General features: G+C 47.1%; 1 protein-coding gene across 5 annotated transcripts in view; it reads left to right on the forward strand.

The window, feature by feature from the left end:
* The first annotated feature begins 6,004 nt into the window (after positions 1 to 6,004).
* Arhgap39 (Rho GTPase activating protein 39) overlaps positions 6,005 to 13,416 on the forward strand; it is a 95,873-nt gene continuing 88,461 nt past the window's right edge. For 4 of the 5 annotated variants that reach the window (XR_007592324.1, XM_050145283.1, XM_050145285.1 and 1 more), the window contains exon 1: positions 6,005 to 6,158. The gene's annotated coding sequence lies outside the window, so the exon portion shown is untranslated. Of the gene's footprint in view, positions 6,159 to 7,165; positions 7,470 to 13,416 lie in introns of those variants that run through there. The other variant, XM_050145284.1, reaches the window with a different exon arrangement.

A 13,416-nucleotide genomic window follows, 5' to 3' on the forward strand; every position in this document is an offset into this window, starting at 1 on the left:
GATAGAACATCCCCATTGTCTCAGTGTATGGGTGCACCCCTCGCGGTCCTGAGTTCCTTGCTTGTGCTCTCTCTCCTTCTGCTCCTGATTTGGACCTTGAGATTTCTGTCCGGTGCTCCAATGTGGGTCTCTGTCTCTGTCTCCTTTCATCGCCTGATGAAGTTTAATATTCAGGAGGATGCCTATAGGGGGGGGGGGAACTTTTTGTTCTGCTTTGTTTTGTTTGTTTGTTTGGTTTTAGTTTTTTGAGAATGTGTTTCTCTGTAGTTTTTGGAGTCAGTTCTGGAACGAGCTCTTGTAGACCACACTGGCCTGGGACTCAAAGAGATCCTTCTGCCTCTGCCTCCCAAGTGCTGGGATTAAAGGCATGTGCCACCACTGCCTGGCAGTAAATTTTTTAGATTTGTTTATTTTTATATGTATGGGTGTTTTACCTGCATGTATATTTTTGCACCATGTGTGTACAGTATTGGCCTGAAGAGGGCATCACACCCTCTGGAACTGGAGTTACGAATGGTTGTGAGCTACCATGTGGGTAATTGGAACCAAACCCAGGTTCCCTGAAAGAGCAGCCAGTGCTCTTACCTGATGATCCATCCCCTTTGGCTCTTCTTTAAAAATGTGGTCTCCTTTTTATTTTGCTTTTTGTGTATTTATAAATCCTCAGTAATTGGTGGGTGTTTGTGTCAGGTTTTCTTTCTTTGTTTGAGATGCAGCCTTGTTATGTATCGCTGGCTGGTCTTGAATTTACAATATACCCCAGACTAGACATGATCTTGTGATTCCTCCCACCTTTGTCTCCTGAGTGCTGGGATTATAGGTGTTCAACACCTATCAACTGTTTTGTAACTGTGATAGAAACACTAATGAAGATGTGGATCTATGCCTTCTTCTAAGAAACCCTACTCCAGGGTCTGAGTCCTTACTTATAGTCCTTTCAATGGTAAAATGCAAAGTTGGTCGGTCACACAATCCCCTGCCACTAGAAGTCCTCTCGTGTGGCACTTTCCTAAACTGTGGGACATGATGACTTGTACCCTCAGCTCAAACTGATATTGTGTTGAGTCAAATGCGGACAACAGACAGGGTCAATTCCTGGGAGCCCTGGACATCTGCACTCAGTGCTTCTGCGTTGGTTCTCTTGTCACTGTGACCGAATAGCTGACAAGAAGCCACTCAAGGGAGAGAGGACTTTTACTCACAGTTCCAAAGTACAGAGGGAAGGCAAGGGGTGGGGCAGCTTGCAGTTGTAAGGAAGGAGCTTAAGGCTTCTTGTTTACATTTCCATGGATCAGGAAGCAGAGAACAGGATTTGCTGGAACTCATCTAGGGTTCTCCTTTCTCCCTTTTTATTAAGTCAGAGAGCCCAGCTCAGGGCATGGTACCATCCATTTTCAGGGCCAGTTTTTCCTCCTTAATCTTAGGAAACACCCTCACAGAAATCCCCAAAGATATGATATGACTCACTAATGCCCTAAGGGGCACATCTTTCTCCCTTTCTCCTCTCCCTCCCCTCCCTCTTTCTTCTTCTTCTTCTTCTTCTTCTTCTTCTTCTTCTTCTTCTTCTTCTTCTTCTTCTTCTTCTTCTTCTTCTTCCTCTTCCTCTTCCTCTTCCTCTTCCTCTTCCTCTTCCTCTTCCTCTTCCTCTTCTCTCTCTCTCTCTCTCTCTCTCTCTCTCTCTCTCTCTCTCTCTCTCTCAGAATCATGTTAAGCAGTCCTGGCTGGCCTAGACTTTACCATGTAGATCAGGCTGATCTCAGTGAAATCCACCTCTCTCTGCCTCTCAAGTGCTGGGATTACAGGAACTTGCCTCCCTCCATGTTCAGCAAAGGAGCATTTTTCTTTCTTTTTAACTTTTATTGATTCTTTGTAGATTTTCATATCATGTATTCTATTTCCACCTATCTGCCTGTCTCCTCGCATCCACCCTCTGCCCTTGAACCCCCTCCAAAGAAAAACGAAACCAAATTTAAAAGAAAAACCCAAAATCAAGCAAAACAAGGAAACAAAAACAACAAAAAAGATTTGTCTCTTGTTGTGGAAGCTGTAGTGTGGCCTGGGGAGACACACCGTTTACCCTTTAGCCTGGTCTTTACTTGCAAGTGTTCAGTACCACGAGTCATTGGCCTGGCTCGAGACCTCTGGTGTCTGCCACACCACCAATGATGTGCTCTCACCGCTTGGATATCCTTTTGTTGTCCTGTGTCATAGAGATTCTGCTGCATTTCTTACTCCTACTCAATTGGCAATGTAAGCATCAAAACCCCATCAACAAAGGCAACTCAATAGCAAGGTGTTGAGTATTCCAGGCAAACGAAAAGCTGAAGACAGAAGAATGCATTATATTCAAGAAGTAACCTGAATATGAATATTTCCATGGAATTAGTAAACAAGGAAGACCGATGATATTGAGGTGTAGGCCAGTTTTTCCCGGACACACAGTCACCAAGGGAATGAGCGTCCCGTGGGAAGCAGTGGGTGGAGTCAAAGGAGGCATTTTGTTTTCACAGAGTAACTTTAGAGGACTAGACAGCTGTGAAAGAGCACTGGTAATTCTTCCAGAAGACTCATGTTAGACTCCCAGCACCCACAGGGGCTCACAGCCATTTGTAACTCCATTCCTTGGTGATCTGACGTCCTCTTCTGGCCTCCATAGGCACCAGTCACAAATACAGTGCACAGACATATATGCAGGCAAACATCCATGCACATATAGTAAAAAAATAAAAAGAACAATGTTAGAATGTATCTGAATGTTCTTGAAAATTGTTTAATAGAAATGGATATGTTGCCAGGTGGTGGGGGCGCACACCTTTAATCCCAGCACTCGGGAGGCACAGGCAGGCAGATCTCTGTGAGTTTGAGGGCAACTTCCTCTTCAAGAGCTAGTTCTAGGACAGGCTCCAAAGCTACAGAGAAACCCTGTCTCAACGCCCTGCACCAAAAGAAAAAAAAAGAAAAGAAATGGACATGTTAATACTGCAATGAACAGAAATGAGTCCAAATCTCTAGCCTAATCTTCAATTGAGCAGAATAGCCTACAAACTTTCCACAGGAAAAGTGGGAGGCCAGGATGGATTTGGGCAGCCCTATAGTTTGGTAATAGCAGACTTTTGGTTTCCAATAGAAGACCTAACTAAAGGGGTCTGAGAAGTAATGAAGCAGCCACTTTTAAAAGTGGGAAAGAGCTTCCTAAAGAAACCACACAATTCCTTGGGAGTGTGCAGTGCTCATCTTAAGTTTGTGACCAAAGGGAAGTGTCAGTGGGGGTGGCAGGTGCTGGAGAGACAGCTCAGCAGTCAGGAGCATTGTTGCTCTTCCAGAGGACCCAGGTTCAATTCCCAGCACCACATGGTAGCTGACAACCATCTGTAACTCCAGTCCCAGGGGATCTGATGCCCTCTTTTGACCTCCAAAGACACTGCATGGGTGCGGTACTCATTCAGGAAAACATTCACACATGGAATAAAAATAATAAACATTTCAAAAATATTAAAACAAAACAAAAAGCATTCAAAAAGAATCCAGTCAGCCATGCTGGTGATGTTTCTTCAACAGCAGGGAGGAGATGTTCTTTCTAGCTTCAACCAGGTCAGCTTCCTTCAGGGGGGTGAATGAGAAAAATATATATTTTTTCCTATCAAAGGTAACTAATGCTCACTAAGGGCCAGAATCTCCTGCACCCCCTAAAACTGTTATGTAAAGAAATCAAATCCTGGGCTGGAGAGATGGCTCAGAGGTTAAGAGCACTGATTGTTCTTCCAGAGGTCCTGAGTTCAATTCCCAGCAACCACATGGTGGCTCACAGCCATCTGTAATGAGATCTGGTGCCCTCTTCTGGCCAACAAGCATACAGACAGACAGAACATTGTAATCATAATAAATAAATATTAAAAAAAAGAAATCAAATCCTTACTCCCCCTACCTCGTAAAAATTGTCCTTACAGAAAGCCCCCACCCTCCTCCAATTCCCCAACTTTATGATGTGTAGCAGTCAACACCGTACCTTCTTCCTTCATTTCCTTCGGGCTGGTTCATTTAAAAGCTAGCCAATCAGGAAGGACTATGAAGTGACCCCAGGCAGCAGAAAAAAGACAGCCACCACCCCTTTCAGGATGAAAACAAAGCAAACTCCCTGCCTTAGTGTGCTTGCTGTCCTGGTTAATTTAATTTTTACAGAAATGAATTGCCTCGCCGAGCTACTTTTGCTGTTTGTGTGTTTCTTTGTGCAACATGTAGAATGTTTGTTTTTAACAGCATCTTCCTCCGAGAGAGCTGGAGACAGAAAGGAGCCTTTGTCCGTATCAAAGTGTGATGAGATGACTCAGCAAGGAAGTGCTGAGTGTGAGCATAAAGGAGATCCACAGGGCACGGCCTGCAGCAGTGGCGTGTTGAAGGGCAGGGCAGGGTCTGGACGGGGCTGGGATGCTGTGAAGTCCTGGAAGAGCTTTGGACCATTTTATTTGGCTACAAATGGAACTTAAGTACAACTCACAGAAATGAAGACATGAGCTGGGGAGATGGCTCAGTGGGTAAAGGTGTGTGTGCCTAGTCTGCTGACCCGAGTTCCAGACTCAGGATCCCAACAGTAAGGGAAAACAGACTGACTCCCTTAAGTTGTCTTCTGACATCTACATGTAGTCCTTGATACCTGCAGCCATATACGTATACAAAATAAGTAAGTAAAGTATTTTCAGGTGTAATTTTATCATTAAAAAATTACTTATGTCTGAATACACGAATGCAAAGGCCAGAGACATGGATCCCAGGCCCTAGTAATACTTAAAGAAAAAAAAAAGGTAGCAAGCCAGGCGGTGGTGGCATGCACCTTTAATCCCAACACTTGGGAGGCAGAGTAAGATGGATCTCTGTGAGTTAGAGGCCAGTCTAGGCTACAGAGCAAGTTCCAGGAGAGGCTCCAAAGCTACACGGAGAAACCCTGTCTAGAAAAACCAAAACCAACAGGCTCCCTCACCCCCCGCAAAAAAAAAAAAAAAAAAAAAAGAAAAAAAAAAAAAAAAAGAAAAAAAAAGAAAAAGCAAAGACTGGTAGGGTAAGAAACATGCACCTGTAATCTGTAAACGGCAGGCAGATCTTAAGTTTGAGGCCAGCCTGCACACATAGCAATATCTCATCTGAAAGAAACAAACACAAAGGGACCCAAGAGTCAGCTGAGGATGTAGCTCAAGCGCTTTACTCGTATGCACAAAAACGCTGGGTTCCACCTCTACCACTGCACAAACCGGATATGGTGGCACATGCCTGTAACCCCAGCGCAGGGGAGATGAAGGCAGGAGGATTAGAATGTCAAAGCCATCCTGAAAGTCAGTCTGGGCTATATAAACTCATGTCTCAAATAAAAATAAGTAATAAAAATTTCAAAAGGGCCAAGGAGATGGCTCAGTGGGTGAAAGGGCTCGCTGTGCAAGTCTGAGGATGGGAGTTCCATCCCTGGAACCCATGTGGAAGGCGCTGTCCTCTGACTTCCACACGGGCACCATTGGCACGTGTGCACGCACACATGATATACAACACACACAAAACAAAAATAGAAAACGGAGCACATTTAAAGGCCGTGTCTGAGTTACCACGAGAAATAGCTAAGGAGATAAAAGAAGGAAAATCATAAAGGGAAGTTAGAAACATGGAGTACGGCAGGGTATTTTAGACAATGGCTACCTTTCCAGAGTCAAAGAAGAGGTAAAGCTCAGGCTCGGAAACACCCGCAGGGTTAGAACTAGTAAAGTCACGCCACACCCACACCAGGACACACCTGAGGTGACCCAGACCGCCCGAAGTGGGCGGGTACAGGTGAGAGCAAAGCGACGGGCTAGTGCGGCACTGGGGGCGGGGCCTCCGACAGAGGCGAGGCTCGCCCTTGGCTCCCGAGGGGCTGCGCGGTGGCGCAGGCGCACTGCAGCATCGCGGGCGGCGCCCCCTGGCGGCGGCAGCGTCCTCGCGGGGGCGGAGCCGGAGGCGGGGGGTTGCGCTTGGTGACGGGGGACGCGCGGCCGCAGCGCACTGGACCAGCGGCAGAGACCCAGGACGTGGAGCGCAGACTGCGGCGGCGGCGGCGGCCGGGAGCCGCTGGGAGCTGGGGCGCAGCGTGCGGTCTGTGATGAGGGGCTGCGGCGGCGCGCCGGGCGCAGGGCCGGCTGGTGAGAGCGCGGGAGGTGGGCGGCGCGGGCCGGGAAGATGGCGGAGAGGCCTCGCTGCGGCCCCACGGCCTGGCCCGGGCGGAGGCCCCCAGTACGGTCGTGCTAGGAATTGGGGCCCCAGGTGACCCGGTCGGGGAGGGTCCGCGCGAGGGCGCCGCCGCCGAGGGCCAGGAAGTGTGAAGGCGGGTTTGCGTGAGAGAACCGACCGGAGGGTGGGTGTGAGAGTGCAATGGTCTGCACGCGTGCCCGGCCTTTGGATGGGTGTGAGTGTGTGTCCCTGCCCAAGATAGTTGCTCTTTGCTTGAGGTGGCTGGGATTGTGATGGCCCTGAAGGTGGCTGTGAGGTGTGAGGGTGGCTGGCCTGCAGACAGGTGTGTGGAGGCAGCCCGAGGACAGGTGTGCGTTCTGTGGCCAGGCCCCGAGCCGGTGTGCACGTTCCTGTCCTTCCTGCGCGCTGGGCTCCGTCCGTTTGCTCTATGTAGTCTGGGTGGTGAGCGATGGTGCTTGCAGGGCGAGGATCTTGCGGGCCAGGCTTTGTCCGCAAAGCCCGGGAGTCGGTGGGCGTCTCTGGGTCGGGTCATGGCTTGCTTGCGCGTGGTGCGCCCTGGCTTCACGACTGGGCCTCTGCGGCAGGCTCGGGTGGACCTTTACCCGGCCTTTCAGTCTTGCAACTCCCTGGGCGCCTGCTGTTAGCAGGCGTGGGGTGGGTGGGGGCTGCGAGCCGGCAGGCTGTGCGTCCCGGCCAGGCTGTCTTTATTTTAAAACGTGCTGCCCGCTTCGGGCGCGGCAGCTGTGGGTGTGTTCCATGCTGCTGCTCACCGCAGCTGCTGTGGGCGCTACGCAACCTTCAGCCGCAAAAATGCGGCTGGGCCCCCTCCCCCTTCAGTGTTGTTCGGGTTGGCCAGGCCTCCAGTGACCTCTGCAGAAAAACGTACAGTTGCGAGGCTTCAGTTCCTCCCGTGGTGCAGACAATACGGACGTTTGTCTCTGGGAGCTAGGGAGGGCAATTGAGCACTGCGTCCTGGGCGCAGTCTGTAAACAGCAGGTGGTTTTGTCCACGGCTCTCCCTTTTACAACGAACGAGGGGGATGGGGATTAGAAAGAGGAGAGGTGTGACTGGATCGTCAGGAGAGCCAGTCTTTAAGGGATTCAGACTGCCTAGGAGGAAGTGTAGAGGTGGCTCCTTCCAGCTTGTGGTCTAATCAGCTGTCTTGCCAGAGGCTGGAGCAGAGTGAAAATGAGTGCTGGTTCTGGAGCCAGACTGACCGCCCTTGAGTCATGACTCCTCCTTTACTGGCTTTGTGGTAATAGGTAAGGTCTCTTTGCCTTTGGTTTCTTGACTGTAAAATGGGTACACTAATAGTACTGGTCTCACAATGCTGTTGTGAGGACTCTGTGACTTAAGACTTGTAAAATTTTCACACCTGGAAGTTTGAGTGTCTGTCAGGAGCCGTTCTTGCTACTAAGTTGCAGGCTGTCAGGGTTAGGTGTGGGTTGGATTGGGTGCTACAGAGTGCGTAAGCTGAAACATTTTTTTTGTTTTTTAAATTTTGATTTAGACAGGGTTTTGCTGTGTAGCTCAGGCAGGTTCCAAACTCATGATCTTGTCTGGCAAGCATTGCCATGCTTGACTTAAAACATCTTAATTGTCTTAGTTGTGTGTGTGTGTGTGTGTGTGTGCGCGCGCGCACGCGCGTGCATGCACCAACGCTGGCATATAAAGGTCAAAGGGTAACTTTTAGGAGTTGTTTCTCACCACCTACCATATGGTTTCCAGGGACTGAACTGAGATCAGAGTGCCTTTTCACACTGAGCCGTCTAGCTGGCTGGAAGCAAATTGTTGTAAGGGTAAAACAACTTATTTCATACACTTAGATAAATTGCATAGAATTTTTTAAAAAGTATTTTTGGAAAGCAAGCAAGCATCTTGTGAACTACCATAGACTACCACAGTACTAGACTGGGATAGATGAGATGGTGTTGCCAGAAAAAAAAGGTGTATGCAGTTCCTGGGTATTGTGAGTCAGGCCCACAGGGCCATTGTGTACTTAACAGTGTTGCCTTTAAGAGAGGTAATTTTATTAAAAATGAACTTTGACACTGAAGATGTCAGTCACAGAGTGAGAGCTTGGCGTCACTTGCACAGTACGTGCCTTGGTGGGTGGGTGAGTTATTGGAAGACAAGACAGGTTGTGAAACAAAGTGAGGGAGATTACCACGTTTCCCAAGGATCTCCTTATCACTTTCCCCTCTTTATCTCAGATTTACTTTGTGTGTGTGTTTTTAGACAGTTTCCCTCTGTAGCCTTGGCTATCCTAGAACTAGCTAGGTAGACCAGGCTGGCCTCACACTCACAGAAATACATCTGCCTTTGCCTCCTGAGTGCTGAGATTAAAGGCGTGCGCCACCACTGCCCAGCAGATTTATTCTTGAAAATGGTAAAATTTTAGTTATACTCTGATAGAAAAATGAAATAAAGGCTTGAGATTTGAGGCACTGACAGTGAGGATGTTTGATTTTTTTAGAATAGAGTGTCCAGCATTTGGGAGAGGAAAGTAGGAGGCCAACCTGGGTTATAGGAACCACTTGAGTTATATGAGACCATCTCTTTAAACAAAAGAAAAAAGGTAGTCCCGTTTCATTCTGGCCTCTGCCATATGTGTTCTGGGGCAAAGGTCATGGATTAGGAGTTACACAGAATGCCACAGTGCCACAAAGCATTGCTCATTGACGTAGACTGGATGTGCATCCATGCGCATGCAGGGACAGACTGTCTTAGCTACCAACTCAGGAGGCCTTTTTCCATTGTTTCCTTTCTTGCCTCCCCAGATAAAATTTTTACCCTTTCAGGATAATGGTGGCACACACCATTAATTCCAGCACTGGGGAGTGGGGGTAGAGGGCAGAGACAGATTGATCTCTGTAAATTTGAGGGCAGCTTGATCTATAAAACAAGTTACAGGACAGCCAGGGCTGTTCCATAGAGAAACCTTGTCTTGGAAAACCAAAGGGAGGAAAAAAGAGAGAGAGAAAGAAAAAAATAAATCAAAAATAAATCTCTGTTCTTAGTATTGATCTCTCTGAGGTTCCTATGCCACCTGGTTCCTTCTCTCACTGACCCTTAAGTTACTCCCAACTTTATGTCCCTGTGCCCTGTGATGAATCTGACCTGGGTTTTGTCCTTGGGCAGCTTTTGTCATCCTGCTGGGAAGTTTTTCCTCACCTGGCTTGTAGCACTGCCCGTGTCTGCTTCTACAGCAATCAAGACCTGAAACCCTGTGGCTGACAGTTACGGGATGTGCCTTCTTGAGCTCAAGCAGGTCAGCTGTGCCCACTGTTCTGTCCATCTCTGAAGTGTGATACTGACATAGGTGACCTTTATTGTCATCTGTTGTGAGTTATGGTGATGCGAATTGCTCTCCTGTGTCTATTGTCTTGTGATGAATCCATACTAATCTTTTTGCAGTATATGTACTAAGAAGATCCTGGCATCATCTGTTTTGTTCCTGTGTGTGTTGTTTTTGATTCAGTGTTTGGTACAGCTTTTTTTTTTTTTTTATAAAGTTTTTGGTGGCAAAATCATAATAGCATTAGAAATATTTTCCAATATTCCATATAAGTATTCCCCAAGCATTGCTTTAAATTGAGCAACTAATCTATGTTACTTGTTACATATGTAACAAGTACTTGTTACTATGTTACTTGTACATGCATCTTAGTGCTACAAACATGGAGGTTGGAAGGGAGGTAGGCCAGACATAGGTTGAGGATGTGGCTCAGTTGTAGAGTGTTGGCCTAGTATAAACAAAGCCTGAGGTTTGATTCCCTAACATCCCATAAAACCAGGTGTGGTGGCACACGCCTGTAATCTCAGCACTTCTGGGAGCTGGAGGCAGGTGGGTCAGAAGTTCAAGGTTATTCAATGTTACCTGACAAATTTGAGGCCAGATTGGGTTATATGATACACCGTGTCAAGTAAAGAAAAGAAATAAGCCAGCAGTGGTGGTGCAGGCCTTTAATCCCAGCAGAAGCAGGCTGATCTCTGAGTTTGAGGCCAGTCTGATTTGCAGAGTGAGTTCCAGGACTGCACAGAGAAACCCTGTCTTGAAAAAACCTCCATCCTCCTGCCCAATAAAAGAGAGAGAAAGAGAAAGAGGGCCAGAGATGGCTTGACTTTAAGGCGTCTGCCACCAAACCTGATGACCTGAGTTTATCCCTGCTTCCACCTGGTAGAAGGCGAAAAATGACGCGGCAAAGTTGTCCTCATATTAACATGCATGTGGTGGGATGCACATTCACATGTGGACATACATGAGCGAACAAACAATAAAGAAAAGCAGACCAGGTGTAAAGTCACTTGTCTGGATGATGCAGTGCTTATGACCAGAGCTCAATCCTTGGAGCCCACATAAAGGTAGGAGAGACTCAACTCTAGAAAGTTGCCCTCTGACTACTAATGCCAAGGTTTGCATATCTCTTTCTCCCCCTTCCCCCCCTCACATACACACAAAAATAATAGAAAATAAATAAAATTTTAAGACTGGGGGGTTGGATGGCTCAGTGGTTAAGAGCACTGGCTGCTCTTCCAGAGGCCGGAGGACTTGTGTTTAATTCCAAGCACCCACGTGGCAGCTCACAACTGTCTCTAACTCTAGTTCCAGGGGATTTGGCACCCTTATGCCAATGCACATAAAATAAAGCTAAATAAATTAAAAAACAATTTAAGACTGGGGCGATGGCTCAGGGGGTAAAAGTGCTGCTACCAAGCTTGATGATCTAAGTTCACTTTCCAGGACTCACACAGTGGGAAGAGAGAACTGACTCCCAGAAGATGTCCTCTGATTTCCACATGGGTGCCTTGGCATGCACATGCCCACACGTGCATATATAAAATAAATCATGTGTGTGTGTGTGTGTGTGTGTGTGTGTGTGTGTGTGTGTGGTTAGAGACAGGGTTTCTCTGTGTTAGCACTGGCCGTCCTGGAACTCACTCTGTAGACAGGCTGGCCTTGAATTCAGAGATCCCTGCCCCCCTGCCTTTTAAAGTAAGTGCTAGGATTAAAGGCATGCACTACCACTGCTGACTGTTATTGTATTTTTTTTTAAAGTCAGGTTCTTAGCCAATCATGGTAGCACACTTCTTTAATCCCAGTACTCTGAAGGCAGAGACAGTGGATCTCTGTGAATGTGAGGCCAACCTAGTCTACATAGAGACCCTGTCTCAGGGAAAAAAACAAAAGCAAAAAAGATCCTTACTCTAGCACTGGCTGGACTAAAACTCACAGAACTCCACCTGCCTCTGCTGCTCAGTGCTGGGATTAAAGGCATCTGTCACCATGCCTTCTCTTTTTAAATAAATAAAAAATATAATAGAAAAGGAAGCTGGGAGGTGGTGGCACACACCTTTAATCCCAGCACTCGGGAGGCAGAGGCAGGTGGATATCTTTGAGTTTGTGGCCTGTTCTACAAGAGCTAGTTCCAGGACAGGCTTCAAAGCTACAGAGAAACTCCGTCTCGAATATCAAAAAACAAAACAACAACAGTAAAAAACCAACCTTTAAAACAGGCCCGGTGAGATAGTTTAGCAAGTAAAGGCGCTTGCTGCTAATAAGCCTGATGACCTGAGTTCAGTATATACATGGTGGAGAGACTGATTATCTAAAGTTGACCTGAGGGTCAAAAAACCAAAACCAACAACAAAACCTTAACAGAATGAGTGAAAGGCCAGACAAGTTCTCTAGACTAGGGGTCAGGAGTTATAATCTATTTGTAGACACTTCCTATCTTTCTGCATTTCCCTGGTCTCTTTTGGCAATAAAGTTTTATCCATACTAGCCAATCCTGTTCATTTTTGTATTGTTTTGGTTGCTTTGGCAGAATTGAGTCATTGTGGTAGGCTACTTGTGCATTTACAGAACTGGCTTGCTTTCCTAGAAATTTCATGGGCAAACGATTGCATGGACTATAGTGATGAGGAAAGATGTAGTTCATGGGCTGCTTTTGCCTCTGAGAGTTCGGTGGGGGAAAGGAAGGATAGCATAGCATTGTAGATAGGAGCTTCAAGTCTGGAAGCAAAGGCACAAAAATAGGGTATAGATGGTGTATAGGGCTTAAAAGTTTGTGCAAAGAATAGGAAAGCTAGCCAGGCAGTGGTGGCACACACATTTAATCCCAGCACTCGGGAGGCAGAGGCAGGCGGATCTCTGTGAGTTCGAGGCCAGCCTGGTCTACAAGAGCTAGTTCCAGGACAGGCTCCAAAGCTACAGAGAAACCCTGTCTTGAAAAAAACAAAACAAAAAGAATAGGGAAGCTGTGTGGTGGCACATCTGTATCCCAGCACTGGGGCCCAGAGTGAGGATGAGGTGGGGGAGGCCGGAGGAGCAGGAGTTCAAGGCCATTTTAAGAGCTTACTTCTTGCTCATATTTCATTTGCTTATAACCTTTTTCTCCAGACTAGGCCAACTGCTTCCGTGGTACATGTTTTTATGACAGTCAGGTAGTAAGAACTCACTGTGTCTAGTCAAGCTACGTCTTGATCTGGTGGCTCTGCTTCTGTAGGCCAGAGCAGGGTAGGAGGGGAAAATGTAGACTGGAGACATAATCATGGTTCCCTAGAAATTGAGTCACCGTGCTCCCTGCCATGTGGAAGTGAGGTGTAGCTAGACTTGGATGGCTTCTCTCAGCCTGGGATGGTAGTCAGTCCATCTACACACAGAAGCCTCTAAGATTCTCATAACCTCACCTCCCTTTCTTCAGACTTTGTCTTTGTTATTTGGGACCCCACGTCTGCTTAGTTACTAGTAGTACCCTTGGCCTTGACCCCCCTTCCACATTGTTGCTTTTATGTATCATCCAGTGGTGATTTGACCCATTCCTCTCTGGCATTTGGCAGTATCAGGAGCCATTTTTGGTTATCCTTCTGAGAGGGATGGCCAGGGACTTGTGAGAACAGGGATGATGATAAACTATATCCTTTTGTCACCCTGTGTTCTTGGATTTCCAGTGCCTCCTATGCTGCTCTCTGCTACAGCCCCGAGTGTCTCCTAGTCTGTTGTTCTCACCTTGACAACTGTTTGGCTACTGGTCTAGGCTTTACTTTGCATTGTGGTTCTTTTTTTTTTTTTTTTAATTTTGGTTTTTCCGAGACAAGATTTCTCTGTATATCTCTGGCTGCCCTGGAACTCACAGAATCCACCTGCCTCTGCCTTCTGAGTGCTGGGATTAAAGGTGTGTGCTCAGTAAAACGTGCATTTTGATG

Source organism: Alexandromys fortis, unplaced genomic scaffold, assembly GCF_014885135.2.
Source record: "Alexandromys fortis isolate MF-2015 unplaced genomic scaffold, M_Fortis_MF-2015_v1.1 scaffold_2_1_26212458, whole genome shotgun sequence".
Lineage (NCBI taxonomy): Eukaryota > Metazoa > Chordata > Mammalia > Rodentia > Cricetidae > Alexandromys > Alexandromys fortis.